Source organism: Rattus norvegicus, chromosome 13 (assembly GCF_036323735.1).
Source record: "Rattus norvegicus strain BN/NHsdMcwi chromosome 13, GRCr8, whole genome shotgun sequence".
NCBI lineage: Eukaryota > Metazoa > Chordata > Mammalia > Rodentia > Muridae > Rattus > Rattus norvegicus.
The window spans coordinates 105,767,541-105,786,090 of record NC_086031.1 but is presented as its reverse complement, the minus strand read 5'-3'; positions in this window follow the sequence as shown (position 1 = coordinate 105,786,090).

Here is an 18,550-nt window from a genome sequence, read left to right as displayed (position 1 = left end):
TTAGATCCCAATGTAACCTCGTAAGGGAGTAATTATAGATATTTATAGATTATTGCTATATTAATTATTAATAACATTGATGGAGAGTAACATTCAAAACTATGAAAAGCCAATATTGAATTCCCTGAAAAGCAACCATTTTTAGCATTTCCTTTGCCTTCTGCAAGAATGTGCAGGGGAGAACTGACAAGGGTGGAAACCAACGCCAGGCAACTCTGGCTCTGGCCAATGTGGACTCCAATTCTAGCACCTTTGGGAAAATATCAACTAGAGATATCTAAGGTGGGACACGGCTGTCCAAAGAGGCCATGGACTCTAAGAAACTGGTTGGAGCTTGCTGTGAGCTCCAGGATGGAAGGTGGTACAATGGAGTAGATGAGTAGATACCTCCTCTCCTCGGGAAGCAGAGCTCACCTAGTAAGGGAAGGAAACTCTCTAACATACATCTGTGGTTCCAGTGCAGGGTGGGAGCACAGGCTGATGGGATGGGTTCTCCTAGAGTTGGCCGCTGCTACCAGCAAAGGAGACAGGGGCACGACCACCCTGGGAAGACACAGCATGTTGGACATTGTGTGTGTGGAGAGGGAGGTGATTACTTGGGATTGAACCCAGGGCCTTGTGTGTGCCCAGCAAGCACCTTACCACTGAGCTGGACTCCACCTCGGGTATTTATTCCTGATACTTTGCATAGCGAGCCAGCCTCCTAAGAGAGGCCAGGTACTAGATCTTGAGTACCCTGGGCAGCTACCACATCAGGGGCTTCTCTCTAAATCCATTCTTTCTCCAAGAGAATATTTGCCATTTTGAGCAACAAAGCATAGCCATCTACTGAAGTTTTGGTTTCTTGGGCTGAGTCAGTGCCTCCATGTGTCTGACCATCTCCTTGTGGCAGAGAACCTAACAGAGTATATGGTAAAGGCCTGGGAGGGAATGGTTCCAGGAGATTGGAACATAGCTCAGAGGCTGAGCCATAGAAGCAGCGATGGAGTCTTGTCATCATTGAGCCTGTCACATATGATAGAGGGTTTACAAGTTAAACCAGGTGAAATAAATCATCTAGACATCTATAACCAGCAGTGAGGGTCAAACAATCGTTAAGTCTCCCAACTAATAGAGACCCCAGCCCCGGGACTGACAGCACAGTGTCCTACCAGAACTCCACAGAAGAACTAGCACCAACACTGCTTGAATTATCCCCTAAAGAAAGGAGAGAAGGCCTCCAGAGGCTTTTTATAAAGCCAGTATTCCCATAATATCAAAACCAGATAAAGAGACAACAAAAAGAAGGGAATTACAAACCAGTTTCCCTAATGAGCACAGGCACAAAAATTCTCAGCAAAACTAATTCAAGATCACATGAAAAAGATCATCTATTGTGATCAAATTAGCTTTGTTCCAGAGATGCAGGGAACACATACATAATCAATAAATGTTAATTGATCACACAAATAGACTTAAAGATAGAAATAACAATCATCTCAATAGCTGCAGTGAAGGTCTTTGACAAAGTCCAGAAGCCCTTCATGATAAAAATTATGGGAAGGTTGACGGTAGAGGAAACCTCAGCTTAATATGCAATAAACCCATAGCAAACACCCTGCCAAATGGAGAAAAATCAAAGCCATGTCCACTAAGATCTGGAACAAGACATGGGTGTGCGGTCTCTGCAGTTCTCTTCAATAGATGCTTGGTCTCAGGTAGAGACAACCAGAGGAAGAGAAAGGGTAAAATAAGGAAAGTCCAAGCACATTTGTAGATGACATTATTCTATGCATAGGAGACCCTAAGGATTCCAGCACACATCTCTTGGAGCTGATAAACATTTTCAGCAAAGTGGCATGATCTAAATTAAAACACAAATATAAGGAAGCTTCCTATATGCCAATGATAGACAGACTGCAAACGAAATCAAGGGAACAATGCCATTCTCAGTACCTCAGCACACACACACACGAGCACACACAAATACGTGGAAACCTATTTAACCAAGGAAATAAAGACCTCCACAATGAAAACGTTAAGACCCTCCTGGAGACACCAGAAAATGGAAAGGAACCCTATGCTCCTTGATATGAGTAATCTTTGAGAATGGCCACCCTACTGAAAGCAATGTACAGATTTAATGCAATCCTCATCAAAACTCGAACACAATTCTTCACAGACGTTCTCTCTCTATTCCCCTCTCTCCCTCTCCCCTTCTCCCCCCTCCCCCTCTCTCCCTCTCCCCTTCTCCATCCCCCACTCTGCAAGAGTGAGTGGTTATCAATCTTCCTAAAGCAGCAACCCTTTAATGCAGTCCTTTATTTGTTGTGGTGACTCCCAACCATAAAATTATTTTCATTGCTGCTTCATAACCATGAAACTACAACTCATTTTTTTTTACAAAAACACCAAAAAAAAAAAAAAACCACATTGAAGAAAAAAACATCTACAACAAATGGTGCTTGGGAAACCAGGATTTCAACATGGAGAAAAATGAGACTAGATCTTTATTTCTCATCAACACAACTCAACCGAAATGGATTAATGACCTCAACAAAATACATGGTACCCTGAAACTGCTAGAGGAAAAAGTAGAGTGTGCTTCAACTTACAGGCAACTTACATTTCCAATAAGACAAACAATTGACAGGATCTCATGCTATTAATTATGTAAAGAGACAGCCCACAGAATAGAAGAATTTTTATGAACAATACATCCAATAGAGAATTAGTATCCAGAATATGATAAAGGGTTTAAAAAATTAAGCACAAGAAACAAACTACCCTATTTTAAAATGGGCTCTGAAGCAAGGGTGTCTTCAAGACCACCCTGTTTTACACAGTGAGTTCCTCGATATCCAGGGCTACATAGAGAGACCCTATTTCAAAAAACAACAAAAATAACAATAATAATAATAAACAAATAAAATGGGTTATAGAACTGAAGAGAAAGTTCTCAAAGGGTGAATTGCAAATAGTTAGTAAACTGTTAAAAAACATTCTTAGCTACAAGAGAAATGTAGATTAAAACTACATTAAGAATCTTTCTCATCTCACTCAGGATATTCACCAAGAATACAAATGGCAACAAATGTTGATGTGGATGTGAGGGAAGCAGTTACCAGTTACCAGTGTAATGACTTTGGAAACCAGCCTGGAGAAACCTCAGAAAGTTAGAAATGGAACTACCCTATGACACAGCTATGCCACTCCTAGTGGAGTCTTCTCACCATGACTCCTGCTCATATACTTTAGGGTCACCTAAGACCATTGGAAAACACAGATATTTACATTAAGATTCATAACTAGCAAACTTACAGTAATGAAGTAGCACTGAAAATAATTTTATGGTTGGAGCCACCACCACATGAGGAGCTGTATTAAAGGGTCGAAGCCATAGGAAGGTAGAGAGCCACTGCTCTACACACACTTACACTTGTCTGTTCTTTGCTGCTCTATTCTCAACAGGTAGAAGTCAACCTTGATGCTCATCAGCAGAGGGATGAGTAAGGAAAATGTCTCCTTTGCTGTGAAGAGATACCATGACCATGACAACTCTTATGAAAGAAAACATTTAATAGGGGCTGGCTTACAGTTTCAGAGGTTTAGTCCATCATTGTCATGGCAGGAAACATGGCAGAGTGCAGGCAAGCATGGTACCTGGAGAAGGAACTGAGAGTTCGACATTTTGATCTGAAGGCAGCAGGAGACTGTCACAATGAGCATAGCTGGAGCCTAAGAGAGACCTCAAAGTCTGTCCTAACAGTGACATACTTCTCCTACAAGTCCACACCTCCTAATCCTTTTCAAGTAGTGCCACTTTCTGATGACTAAGCATTCAAATATATGAACTTATGGTGTCATTTTTATTCAACCGACCACAGTATGGTTAACAAAAAATGGAAGGTATACAAAAGCCATAAGGAAACATCTTTTTCTTTTTTGAAACAGGGTCATACTGTGTGGCTCTGGCTGTCCCAGAACACACTGTATTGACCAGGCTGGCCTTGATCACACAGAGATCCTGCCTCTGCCTCCCAAGTGCTGGGATTGCAGGCAGTGCCTCTCTGCCATCTGAAACCTGCTATCTTATGACTCATTAACAATATAATTGGAAGCCCTTAATTCCAACATTCAGAAGTCAGAGGCAGACAAATCTCTGGGTGTTTGAGGATAGCCTGGTCTACAGACTAGTTCTAGGACAGCCAAGACTACACAGAGAAACTCTATCTTGTAAAACAAAATAAAAAAGGAAGAGAGAGAACCTTCATAAACTTCTTGTCCCCAGCCATCTTCTCAGATCAGGGGATCCCAACCTTCAACAGTCCTACGAGACAGAAAGCCTAGGCAGGGCTGGCTGGAGTGTTCTCTGTTACCTGCTTTTGTCTTCTTTTGCTCCATCTCCCTGAACAGCATAGTGCCAGACAGAGGGACCCGTGACAAGAGGTGGGAACCTTGTGTAGACCAGGCTATGCCTTGCTCTACATTATTTCTTGTTGTATGAAACAATGGCTTTCAGGCTGTGCCTTGTCCCTGCAGACTCCATTCTGTGAGTAGCATTTTGAGTGCAGATGTGGAGGCATGGGGATTCTACATCTTACTGTCACCTGTCCCATACCACTCATGATCACAGACTAATAAATAACTGATGCATGAAATTAAAGACCAACTATAAATTTATCAAGATAGACTTGGAACACATCAGTGCATGGGTAGTTTAAAACCAGATCAGAATTCTGGTTCAAGAAGCTATCAAACACTAGACACCCAACACTGCAGTAGTAATGGTTCTGCTGACCTGTCATCTGACCACCCACTGTGTGTGTGTGTGTGTGTGTGTGTGTGAGAGAGAGAGACAGACAGACAGACAGACAGACAGACAGACAGACAGTGTGTATGTGTGTGTGTGTGTGTGCGTGCGCCTGTGCAGGAGTATGTCTGTGTGCTTGAGTGTGTGATTCTGAGTATGCATAGTGTGTGTATATAAATGTGCGTGCTTGAGTGTGTGTGTGTGTGTGTGTGTGTGTGTGTGTGTGTGTGTGTGTGTAAAGGATGAAAAGAGGACCTCTCTTCCTTCCCTAGGCTTTCACTCAGCTTAGTCCCCACTGATGCAAAGATTTGATGCACTCAAATTACCTAGTTTGCCTGTCCACACCTGTTCCTGTACCTTACTTCTACAGGTACAGAACCTTTGCAGCTCAACTCAGCCCCGAGACTCTACAGCAACTGGCTTCTTACTCTCTTACCTCAGCACTGCAGTAATTGAGCATTTGTATTAGTTTTCTGTTCTGCCAAGAAGGCCTCCTTGAACTTGAACTCTACAGTACCTCCTTTAACCCTTTTGTAGCCATTCTAAAAGGTGCATATAAACAGACAGAGAGATGGAACTATGGTTTGATGTGTGCTTGTCCGTGGCCAGCTATCACTTGGCAAATTGAGGCCAATGAGATCGACGGAGGTGAGGTTTTGTTACTTTGAGAATAAACAGATTCAAATGTTCACAACTTCCTTTTCTCAGGGATGTGCTTTCTTCACACCCATAAGTACGGAGCATTTTCTCATCACTCATGCAGCATACCCACAAGAGAGGCCAAGAACACACATGCATGCGATCTAGGGGATTGCCCTGCAGTGTTTCCCAGAGAGATATACTTTGTATTTTTGAAACTAGATGCTATGGCTCAGACTGGGCTCATCTTTCTGCTTCTGGAAGGCAGTGATCTAGTCAGGAGAGATGTGACACTGGCAACAATTTCTCACGTGTCTGCAGGCATCTCAGGTCTGTCTAACCAAGTCTTCCCTTGAGTGGCTCACTGACAACTGCAGCTAAGTGATTATTATGGCTGTGCCCGTAGCCTAATTGGAGCTATATTTCTGCTCGAATAGTCCCTGTCAACATCCTCAGCAAGAAGCCATATTATTGTAATCTCAGGCTGACCCAGTGGACTAGAATTTGTTCAGTTCTGCCACCACTGTGAAGTGGGCTCCCTAACCACTTCCTGCCCCGAAGGCTGCCAGAGAGCACATGCTCCAACTGCATTATGGATTACACAGATCCAGATTATGGTCTTTAGTTGGACTAGGTGTGAACATTTATTTTTGTATAATTTAGTGTTTGGCTTGGAAACATTTCAGTGAGTAAACGAATGAACAGGCAGGATGACATCTGTGGCCCCGCCCCAGCCCCAGGATTAAGAAACTCCACAGGTTGCTGCTTTGGCAGGCAAGCAGACCTGTCCTCAATTCTTTCCACATGGGAAGCATCAACCTGAGAGCCTTACTTCTTCCCTCAGAAAAGAGACGTTCACAGCTTGTATTTTCTTCTCTTTAAAATGCAAACAACATCGTGATTCAGGGGAAGAGAAATCAGTCTGTTGTACTTGAACTCCATACTACCTGCCTCACAGCACTTCCATTCCCTTTCCTCCACCTTTGGGGTACAGTTCCCATCAGCCTGTTCCCAGGATGGTCTGATACCTGTGGTCCCAGGCCAGCTACTTCACACTCTGAGGGTCTCAACCCTCTCTTTTCCAGCAAGGTCACCATGCCACATCAGAGTCCAAGGCGTTCACAGATGCACCAGGTGACGCTCACTCCACTTTGCATATCAAGGAGACCTTCATTTTCATCTATAAGGAGGCTCTGCAATCTTTGCTCTGATTTATTGATTTCATATCATCCAAGTTAGCCTACCATCCCGTTCTGGGGACTGGCAGTAAGCCTTCTTTCCCATACTCATGTTTGGTTATTTCAGCTCTCGGGCTACATAGTAAGGCTGGTACCTCACAGTGAGCCATGGCTGACCCACGCCCTTCACTTGCTCCCGAGTTACTGGTTACTGTAAGTTGTCAGACATGGGCATGTGTCTGTTTAAAGCTTGGCATCCTTGTGACAATGTAAGAAGTAGTGGGACCTTCAAGAGGTGGAGCCTAGTGAGAAGTCCTGAAGTCTTTGGGGTTATGTTATATCTTTGTGGGGCCCCTGTAGTTTGTAGCTTTCTTGCCAGCATGAGTTTTTTGGTTCTTTTTTTTTTTTTTTTTTTTTTTTCGGAGCTGGGGACCGAACCCAGGGCCTTGCGCTTCCTAGGTAAGCGCTCTACCACTGAGCTAAATCCCCAGCCCCGACAGCATGAGTTTTTACAAGAGGCCAAACTCGACCCTGGAACAGTCCCTGGCTTCCTGCCTTATCTATGATCTATATTTTCACCACCCACTAACTGACACATTTCTGCCGAGGCCCTCAACAGGGTGAACTGGTGCTTGGCACCATGTTCTTGAGTCTCCGATACTCTGAGATAAACACGCATCTTTTTCTTTATACAATTACCCAGCCTTGGGTATTTTGTTATAGCTGGAGATACAGATCACTAATCTATCATGCTTAAGGCCCCGAGTTTAGTCTCCAACAACACAAAAAGAAAGGGGGCGGGAGCAAGGGAAGGAAAGGAGGAAGGGAGGGGTGAGAGAGAACAAAAACAAGAAGCAGAGCAAAAGCAGGCATTGTGAAAATGTAGTGTGCTCTGTAGAGTGATGGAAATGTCCTTGTAAAGGAATGGAAGAGGGGTTGGGGATTTAGCTCAGTGGTAGAGCACTTGCCTAGGAAGCGCAAGGCCCTGGGTTCAGTCCCCAGCTCAGGAATGGAAGAAGCATTCTAAGGTGGGGTGGAGGGCGGAGCCTGGAGAAGACTGCGGGAACAGGTCTAAGAGGATCAGTAGGTGTGGTCCAACGAAGCCAAGAGGATGCAAATGTAGTCTCAACACTGACCCCAGTGAGGACCCTGTATGAGCCGGGCATGTGTTGATGAGACCAGCAGTGAACAAGCCCAAAGTCCTGGACCTCTCTCAATGCCCTTTTCAGCAGAGACAAGTAGCAATCATGGAGACCATTAGAGGATTCTAAGTACTATGAACAGAAAGCAACAAGCCATGGGAAGGGATTCAGGTGTGCCCACTGAAGAGAACTCATTCTAAAGACAGGAACTTTGATTTAGCATCAAAGAACACTATGTTAGCACAGTAGGAACCCAGCTTGAGCCAACCACAGGCTCCTGGTTATGATAGCCATTTCAAAGTTACATTTTTAATTTATTTATGTGGTGATGTGTAGGGGGTTGGTTTGGTGTTGCTTGTATTTAAATGCTAAATACTGCCTCCCAAGATCTGGTCACCCTTTGAGCAGATCCTCATGTAAACCAAGTGATGCTTCGTAAGCCTTGCTCCCCAAGGTCAATAAAAGGCTAGAGCCAGTGAATGGGCAGAGGAGGGAGAAAGGTGGGACTTAAGGATCAAGTAAGGCTCTCAGGAGAGAAAAGAGAGAGAGAGAGAGAGAGAGAGAGAGAGAGAGAGAGAAGGAAGAAAGGACACGGAGAGTGGAAGAGGCCAGCTTGAAAGAAGACAGACTATGAGTACATGGCCAGGAAAACCAGCAAGAAACAAGGGACAGATGGCTGGGAAATAAGTTAGAATAGCCCCAAAGCTGCCCAATCCAGGCTTACAGCTTTTGAGTAAAATAAAATACCTGGACTGTGAGCCCCTTATACAGGACAGCTAGAATTTACCATCCCGTTCACAGTGATGTGTTGTCAGGATTGGTGGCCAATGCCTTCACCCACTAAATCATCTTGCCATCCACTGTCGCCATTTCTGGAATCAGGTGACCCTGGCACACATTCCAAACCCTGTAGGATAAACACTGTCATAGCCCAGTATTTCATGCTACACACAGACCCAGGAAAGCTGGGGAACATTCCAATTGGCCGCATTCCACCTTTGTCCAGCTTAGCATGTAAATCTCTTCTTTCTTTGAGATATGCAGATCCCACTGTCTGTAATTCTATGCATAAGTCTTTGCTGGACTCAGGGATCAGGATGTAGACAGAATCCTTCTGAGAGCTGTGAAGTAACAGCCTGCTCCACGCCTCCCTTCTTGGCTGTTAGGTAGCCATTCCCCCCTGTATTCTCACATGGTCAGTCTTTCCTCTGTGTGTGGTTGTGTCCTTAATCTCCCCTTTATAGAAGATACCTATCATTTACATCGAGTCTCACTTGTATGGCTTCATTTTTAATTTCATTTTAATATTGTATAACCGTTTGTCTGTCATGTTCCAGACGAGGTCCTATTCTGAGATAGACAGAACTTCCAATGTAAATCTGGAGAGGTGGGGCACAATGAAGCCCATAAGAGACCTCTGCTGCTTTGAACTTTAGATTTTACAGCTTGTGTTGGCTGGTTCATGGAGGCCACAGGTAGATGACCTACTGTCTGTAATTCTATGCATAAGTCTTTGCTGGATGCCTTCTCTGCAGCCTTGGGCTTGTCTGCCTTTCTTGAGTATTGGCACCTTCCCTTGCAGGTGGCTCTTACTATACACACACACCAAGCTTTTCCAAAACAAGTGCCGATCTCTTTCATCATCATTACAGCTTCGTCTCTGAAGCTTGTTTCTCTTAGACCGTTTCAGACTTAAAACAATCCTGTGACAAGGTGGGGGGAACTGAGTCTCTGTGTATGCTGCTCCCTTTTCTAAACTGTCCAGGGGTCATGCTCTATACCATGAACTGGGTAGCATAAGAACAGAGTTACATTTTCTCACGGCTTTGAAGGCCAGGACTCAGGGGTCAGAATGTAGACAGAATCCCATTGGCTTTCCGTGCACAACCCACTCACTATTTGAGTATCTAAAAACAAAGGGCTTTGCATGGAAGGTCTGCCTCACTCATTTGGAAAAATAAATATTTTGATATTATAGAACAGACTTCAAAAGTCCTGGTTGGATTAGAACAGGGTCTGAACTCTGATTAACCCTGCATAGGCCTATGGCTTATTCTGAGGCTGAACAAAAGCTAAAAGAACTATTAAAGCAGAAACTAAGAAACAGCAAAATGAACAAGAGAGAAAGGAAAAGCTTTAGGAGGAATACAAACCCAAGGAGACAGGAGGAGAGGGTTAGAGGAAGAAGGGAAAAGAGGTCACAGAGTTGTGAATTACCTCAGGTCACCTCAGAGATTACACCTGCTCTCTGGAGACTTGGTAATACACGCGAATGTGTTTCTCGAGCTGAAGTGTTATGCGATGGGAAAGTGTTAATTTCTAAGGTAGAAATACCCAGGCATAGTGCCCTTTGAAGGCCAGCATTGCAGGTTTTCTGCCAAACTACTTCCTAACTTTTTTTTTTGGTGTTGTTAATTTTTAAACTAAGATAGTTCAAATCTTTTGTGAGCCTCCAATCTCAGCCTTCATTGCTCTGGGATGCTTGGTTTCTTTAAAATCAGCAAGTAAGAAAACCTTCCAAGACACATTAGCCAGTGCAGTAACCTATCGAGCTGGGGCGTTTTCTTAGTGCCTGAGGCCCTGGGGTAACTCCAAGAGGGGAAGACAGGAGACAAACATCCCTGCTTCTCAGGTGTAGTATCTTGTCTAAATTTCCTGAGAACGATCTGGCTATGTTCCAGCCCCTTCTCCCTCAGGCCCATTTGACTTAGAAACTGAGTCAGGAAAAAACAAGTCTTTCCTATAATCTTTGAGCTAAACCATTTGCAAGCTATATACGCTATATGCTAGTCAGCATGTCAGCACCGTGACAAAAGACTCAGAGCAAACCAGCCCAATGGAGGAAAGATGTGTTTTGACTCACATTTTCACAAGTTACAGTCTATGGTTGAGTGGCTCCATTGGTTCTGGGTCTATAGTAAGACAGATGATAGGATAAGGTGCCCCCAAATCTGACTTCCTTAAACCAGGTCCCACCTCCTAAGAACCCACCACACTATGGACCATCTGTCAATCATCAGTAGATTAACCCATGAACGAGATCAGAGCTCCCATGGTCCAATCACTTCCCAAACCCTCACCGCTGAACACTGCTTCACTAGGGAACAAACTTTGAACACGTGAGCCTTTGGAAGACAGCAAATGCAGACTGTAACATCTTTACCTTTATGTACCTCTGAACCCTATTCCGTGACAACTCGCTAAGTGAAATTCACAAGCAAAGCTAAGAGGGAACCAAATTTTGAGGATTTTTGGTGTGGGCATTGCCACCAGGAAGGCTGACAGCGGCACAGCAGAGGCCTGCCGGGCCCCGTGCGCATCATCTGGGCTGGCGTTTCCTCACCAGTGTGTCGTAAGTGGGTCAAAGTTTCCAGTCGCTGGCACTCTTGCTTTCAGTTGTGATTCATTGCTCATTTAACTCTACTGTTGCAGGTAGTTGAGATCTAAGACCAGTGGTGTGGGTTTAACCGCTTCGTTGACATCTAACTTTCTTGGTTTTATTTATTTACTGTTTTGATTTTTCCAGACAGAGTTTCTCTGTGTAGCCCTGGCTGACCTGGAGCTCGATCTTTAGACCAGGGTGCTGGGGCTAACAGTGTGAGCCATCTTGGTAATTTTCTTGTCACTGTGCCTATAGACAAGAATGCGAGGCAGTGGGTTCATGGTCAGGTATGCCTTGGTGGCTAAGATGCATATGCACCCAATCTTTCCTCATACCCTTTGCACAGGCCCCTCCCTCCATAGTAACCGTCAGTGACTTGTCCACTTGTACATGAGAAAGGGAGGGGTAGGCCCACGCTGCTGCTTTGCCCAGTTTGAAAGCAGTGTTTCAGAGTAAGGGAAAGAAAAGGTTGAAAACCAACCTTAAATGACAGACAGAGTCACACACCTGGCAAATGGCTTGCCAGTGACATGTGCATATTAATTTCTCTCAGCAGATGATGGATAATAATAATACATATTTAGTTTTATCCCAGCTCCTGCTCGCTGTGGCTATAGCAGGAAGCAGTGGGATCCATTGAACATGTAGAGCAGAGATTGAGAATTAAGGCCAGTTATTCTTGGGAGAAAGAGTGAAGGGACTCTGCAAACATTGCTCTGGAGGCCTTGCCCTTCTCCCCGATTCCCTCTGCCTTGCTGAAAACCGTAAGATTGCATTCCTAAAGCTAGCCAGCAATGTCTATTCCTTTATTTGGCCATGTCCTCCTCCTGAGGCCAACTACAAAGGTCCAGGCATCAAAGTATTGAAGTCCAGCAACCAGCAGTCCCCTTTGGTTCACCTAATTAGCATGCCCAATCAAAATATGCCACCACACCCGAGCTCATTCTAACACGGACCTCCCCTTTTTCTCTTTCTATAAATCACACCTACAAGGCCATCTGTTGCTGTCCTTCTGCCTGCAGGGCTGACAGCCGCTCTCACTCTCCTTCCTCACTCAATAAACCATCTCTCTGAGAAAATAGGCGTTTGGGTGTGGTTTGTGCCTAATCAGGGGCCTGAAAAGGAATCCCTGCAATTTGTGTGTGGGGCGGGGGGACCCTCCTTCAAGTGGTTTCAGGGCAACTGCAAATATGACCAGACAGCACCAGGCTCTGCAGGAGGGAGCTACGGGATGCAACTATTGTGCTGAACATTGTGAATGTTGCTTGTTACTCAATGGCCAGTATCCCTAACAGCCTGAAATACCTTTGGGGGACTGGGCACTTTGAGGTTCGCTTTGGCATCCCAGGAAATAGGAATCCCACAAATTGGGTGGGTGACTAAGTACAGTTAGATATAAACTAATTCTCCCTAGTGGAGCCTGGTGAATTTACTTGCTTCTGTGACAGCGTTCAGCCACCTTTATACCACACAGCTCCAACTCCCTTACAAGCTGTGCTTCTGTGGACAGGATCTGGGTTACCCATCTTTGAGAGGCAGCTTGGAAGACAGACTTGCTGCAGGACCTGAGGATCAAACGAGTCTGCTATGAACCCTTGCTCCTCTGTACTGCCTGTGCCGGTCTGTGCCTCAGCTGCCCATAGGTTGTCAGGAGACAGCACAACTTAAACATGCTGTCTCGCACACTCCACACACAAACCGGCTCTCAGCAGGGTTTCTAGCCGTATGTAAACATTATGAAAATCCAGAAGATAAATAAAGGTGCAGACAGACAGATGGACAGATAGGTGGACAGATTCTTCTATACCAGGGTGGCTCTGCTTTCAAATAGCTTAACTTCTACTTAGTTAAGGTTTTTCTTTTCCTGAATCCATATATACAAGGCCAAGGAGAAGGATCTGATTGGCCATTTCTGGGTTGCATGCCCACCACTGCAAGGTGAGAAGGGTTTCATGATTGGCTGTTGCACTGAAGTCGTTAGATGGGGAGAAAGGAAATTCCCCCCAAAGGAAAAACTGTCTAAATGCTGTCCCAAGCCTAGGTACGTGAGTATGGAGGTTAGCGAGGCACACAGAACACTGCTGTCTTTCAGTTCGTGAGACGTTGGTGCAAGACTGCATGCTTGGGACCCAAGTCAACAGCAGACTGGGCCACCTTTCCTTCCTTCTTTCAACAGCTTCCAGTCCCATTGTTGTCAGCGGCTTCAACCTCCTCCCTTGAGTGTCTGTCCCAGCCCCACCTAGAGTCACTTAATGAGACTGCTGGGAAACTCCAACCCAAGGGGATGGAAGGACTCCACTTGGTAACTCTCTTAGGGAAGGGAGAGATCACGTGTTTTGGTTCTGGAGTGGACTCACAAGGAAGTCAGCGAGCTATAGTAGAAAAGACAGGAAGGGAACCCGGAGAAGTCATGAGTAGACCTTACCTACTTGTGCTGGAGATTCCATGCAGAGGGTGTCCCTCGGAGCACCAGCCGGCTCTCCCTTCCTCCTCTTCTTCCCAACCAATGTTCTCTTCTGCTGCTTTCGCGGTATGCAGTCCCCGAAGGCAACTTTCCTTCCCAAGCCAGATGTTCCTTCGCTGGAAGCTGCAGTCCAGAGAGGAGGGGCTTGAGCAGGAGCAGAATCCTTTAGTCTAGGTGCAGCTAGGACCACATGTTGGGAACAGAGCATGACGGTCCCTGCACCCACAGATCTCCAGAGAATTAACCACACAATTAACTGAAACACTTAGCAGTCACCTGGTGACACTATTCCCATCCAGCCTCTGGGGCACATTGTTCCAATGGGAAAGATGAAAAGGGTGTTCTTCCATCCAGAAAGCTGGGAATTGGGAGTGACTAAGAGCTTGGTGATCTGTGTTATCTCTTGGGCCAGGCCATAGCAAGCTCCTACAACCAGAACTGGAGATGGCTTAGTGAGGCCTCCCCTAAGTTCTCATAATCAGAGGTGGCTAATAGCCCAAATGACCTCTGTTATCTGTATGACAGAGACCAGGCTAGACCATTAGGCCCTTAAGCTAGCACAGGTAGCCTATCTCTAGAACCCATCTTCTGGAACAGATGACACCAACCTGACTTGAGTTTCAATGTAATTACACTTGGGATTGTATTACACCAGGAAACTTTTAAAATTTCACTGGGCTTAAATATATTGGGAATAAACCCTGATATTATACTCCTCAAAGTCTAATCCAGGTTGATAAAGTCAATCTGCACCAGATTTTCATTCCTATGTCTTGGCAAGGTTAGCTTCTTGTGATGGTTTGTATATGCCCGGCCCAGCGAGTGGCACTATAAGAAGTGCCCTGGCCCTGTTGGAGTGGGTGTGGGCTCATCCTAGCTGCAAGTATTCTGCTAGCAGCCTTCAGACAAAGACTTAGACCTCTCAGCTCCTCCTGCACCATGCCTGTCTGGGTGCTGCCATGCTCCCATCTTGATGATAATGGACTGAACCTCTGAACTTGTAAGCCAGCCCCAATTAGATGTTGTCGCTTGTAAGACTTGCCTTGGTCATGGTGTCTGTTCACAGGAGGAAAACCCTAACTAAGACATTTCCCTATATAAGACCTGCAGGGACCACCCTCAGCCAAGCTGTAGGCCTAGCAGATTTCAAGGCAGTGATCTGATTGCTTTTCTTTGAACCAGTGACACAGAAAGTGCCTTCATATCTGAGTATACGCCTTTGCACCCCACTCAGCATGTTGCATGCACTGCCCTGGAATGACTGCAGTGGGAACTGTAATACTCGATGATAAAGCGAGAAGGTAAGGCCTGAGCAAGGACTTGTGTTGAGTCTGTTTGTTTGTTTGTTCCCCTTTTGTTTAAAGGCATATTCCATCTAGTGAGACTGAGGGGGAAGAGAAGGCTGGACCCCTGTCTGGCTGGTGCCAGAGGGCAGGCATAAGGGAAAGTCAACCATGAGCAAGCAGCCCCTTTTGTGTAGTGACCTTCACAAGAGAGAGCTGGATCTGAAATCTGGAGATCTGAATTAGGTGTCTCAAGTGATCATTTCCCTGTTGTGCAAGCATAACTAAATCACTTGGCGCTATTTGTGCCCCAGTTGCCTCATCTGATAAAGTCACCAATCTGCCTGCTTCTTTCTATGCAAGCAAATCTTTATTTGTATGGTTTTAGGATGGATGGATTTTAGTTACCATGCTTTAGTTCATAATAACAGCCACCTGGTGATACTGCTCCCGTTTCAGCCTCTGTGGCATGTTGACTCTGAGCGACTCTGGCTGCACCAGGTACAAATGGCTTTTCCACATTACAGATCACTGCATAAACAACGGACATGCACCATCACCAGCCATCAGCCGCACCAGCTCCTGCGAGGCCTGTCAGCTGATGACCGATCAGTATCCGTCTGTTAGTTCACACAGGAAGCCTGCTCTGTTGATCCCTTGTCTCTTCCTGATGGATCCACATGACATTTGACAGAAACAGACAATCCAAAAGGAGGAATCTGTCTTCCCAAAATGGCACTGTGCCAAAGCAATGAAAAGAGTAACGTTAGAAGTGAAATTGTCACCAAGCCTGAGTGACTGCAGGCCTTGCCACTGGTCGAGATTCCTGTGCAGCCCCAGGAGCTGGGGGAGCAGGCGAGAGGGACAATACCCTGACTTAAGGAGGGAAAGCAAGTTTGGGGAGCCAGATGAAGTTCCCAGAAGAAGTGAAGCTTCACATTACAGCCATCTCTGGTGGAGAATCCCAGTGCCACAAGCGCAAGGATGGGAGGCATCCAAACTCAGGAGTGTGAGCAGAGAGAAAGCACTCACTCCGCGTTACCAAACAGGACGGCACTGTTCAAAGTGCTTTGGAGAAAGTTTCTTCTTTATTATTATTTTTTAACAAGTGAAGCTGTTTCCTCTCAGTGTTTATAGTACTTTATACTTTAGTGAGTTAAGTTAATACTAGCATTTGAACTGTTATCTTTGTTTCCCTATTCATTTACAGCCAGGACTAAAAGAATACCTACTGTTTAGGGTGCATGCGTGTGTGCGTGTGCGTGTGCGTGTGTGGGTGTGGGTGTGGGTGTGGGTGTGGGTGTGGGTGTATTATGCTGCAGTTCCTGATTACAGCATGGCTGCCTCCAGCCATCTTTGCAATCTTGTTCTCCTGTGGAAAGTGAAGACTCTCATCATTGAAATCCTCAATACTAGTCTTGTTTCTACCCTAAGTGCCACTCACCCACTTCCCCACAGGAATTACGTGACCTTCCTGTCACCTGACAAAGACAGCCCATCAGTGCCTGTCAGGCACTCAACAGGGTGACTATCACAGGCAGAACATTTAATGAACAGGGGCCACTCTTTCTGGAACCATGAGAGACGGAAAGACAAGTAGCCAGAGGTGGATTTTAGACGTTCTTCAAATGCTGCTCTGAGTACAGCACAGCTCTTTGCAGAGCAGGTCGTGTTTGCGTGGTGCCCCCAACACCCAAGAGAAGTGCATGGATGTGTGTCAGAGATGCTTAACTTTAGATAGACTACAATTTCTTTCACAGATTCCGTCTGTGTTTGTGTTTTACACACTGTCTTAGTTACTGTCTATTACTGTTAAGAGGCACAGTAACCAAGGAAACTCTTATAAAAGAAAGCATTTAACTGGGGCTTGCTTATAGTTTTGAAGAATTGAAATTTTAGTTCATTATCATCATGACAGTCAGTATGGTGGTATGTCAGGCACTGAAGCCATAGCCTATAGCTACATCCTGGGCCACAGGATGAAAGAGAGAGACACTGGGCCTGGCTTGGACTTTTGAAACCTCAGAGTCCATTCCCAGTGACACGCTTCTGCTAATAAGGCACACCTCCTAATTCTTTAAAATAGTGTCACTCCTTGGTGACCAAGTATTCAAATATGTGAGCCTGTAGGGGCCATTCTTATTCAAGCCACCAAACACATCAAGGAAGTAAAATCCTCCCCACAACCCCCATCCTCAGTTTTTACCCCTTGGGAGGATGATGGTGCTCTAAAGAGCACAGCAAGAACAGTCTGTGTGCTGATGTCCTGTGCCCAGTGGCCTTACCACCAACCCTCTCACCTCTCACACTACCGTTCTCCCCACCTTCCCGGCTCCAGTCCCCACTCCACTGCAGGCTTACCCTTTCTAAGAGAACCCCAACTTTGTTACTGTTGATCTGTTGTCTTCCACATGGCCATGAGCTTCACTAAACCAGTCAGGGGTCGTGACTGATCAGGGATGGGTGTGTAACCCAACTGTAGGCATCAGGATTTGAGGGCAGATCTTACGGTCTAGGTTTCTTGAATAAAAGAGAGATGCCGTGGAGATGGAGGCCTCTGCCCATGAGTGCTGTCAGACTTTGTGTTGACTTGCACTTGGGTTCAGGCAGCTCCTCTTGTCCATCCAGAGAATGGCTTTGCGTAGTGACCAGCTAAAGACACAGACTAGAGGAGAGGAAGTTCTCCATGACCCTTAACTCTAGAGATGCCTCCCTTGTCATTCCTGTTTTATGGGGGCACTTTTCATTGTGGCTTTGGCCTGCTGAATCAAGGGTTTCCAGGCACTTGTAGCCAAAAAGACTCGACCATGTAAGGGGGGTGGGGGGGAGGCTAAAGAAATGTGAGCAAATGCGTGGTCAGAATAGTCCCATCGTTTGGGGACTGTGGCATTTTGAGTTAAGGACCAACAGGTGGGTTTTTCTATTCCTAAACCAGTTTACCCATGCTCAACTCTCCAGCATTCACAATCTGGGTACCAGGTTTGAGTCCCATCCAACCACCGATTGGCTGGATTGCCTTGGGAAATAACTTCTTGTGTGTCTATTTACTTTTTAACAAAACTGTGATAGAAATATTGATGCTCAGGATAGGGCATACCAGCACACACCTGTAATCCTAGCATCTGTGAAGTGGAGGCGAGAGGGTGTGAAGTTCAAAGCCACCCTCGACTAAGTACAGAGACTGTCTCCACACAAAACAAAGGGCAGAGCTCTGGAAGAGGCTAAGGATTTAAATGAACAAGGATGTAAGGAAATGTAAGGAAAGGGCTTGGAATCAGCCTGTGTGTTGCATTTAACAAATGGTTGTTTCTCTTACACCGACAGCTTCTAGCAGCACCTTCCCAGACCTGTCTGTCCCCAGTCTTTCTCCATATATTTCACTCGGATGTTTTAGCATTGCTAAAACCCGATTAGTAATTGCTGAAATCCAATTCTTTCCTCCCTGAGACTGCCTGTCTTCACCGTCCTCTCTGAGCAGTGCTGTGCTCTGGGGGGGTCTCAGTGAAGGCTCACACTGTTCTAGCCTCAGCCCAGAATGCACTTCAATAGCCGTGTCTTTCAAAGCTCTGACTCTTGGCTGGATGTGGTGGCTCTCACCTTTAGTCCTAGAACTCCGGAGGTAGAGGCAAGCCTATTTCTGAGTTTGAGGCCAACTTGGTCTACAGATCGA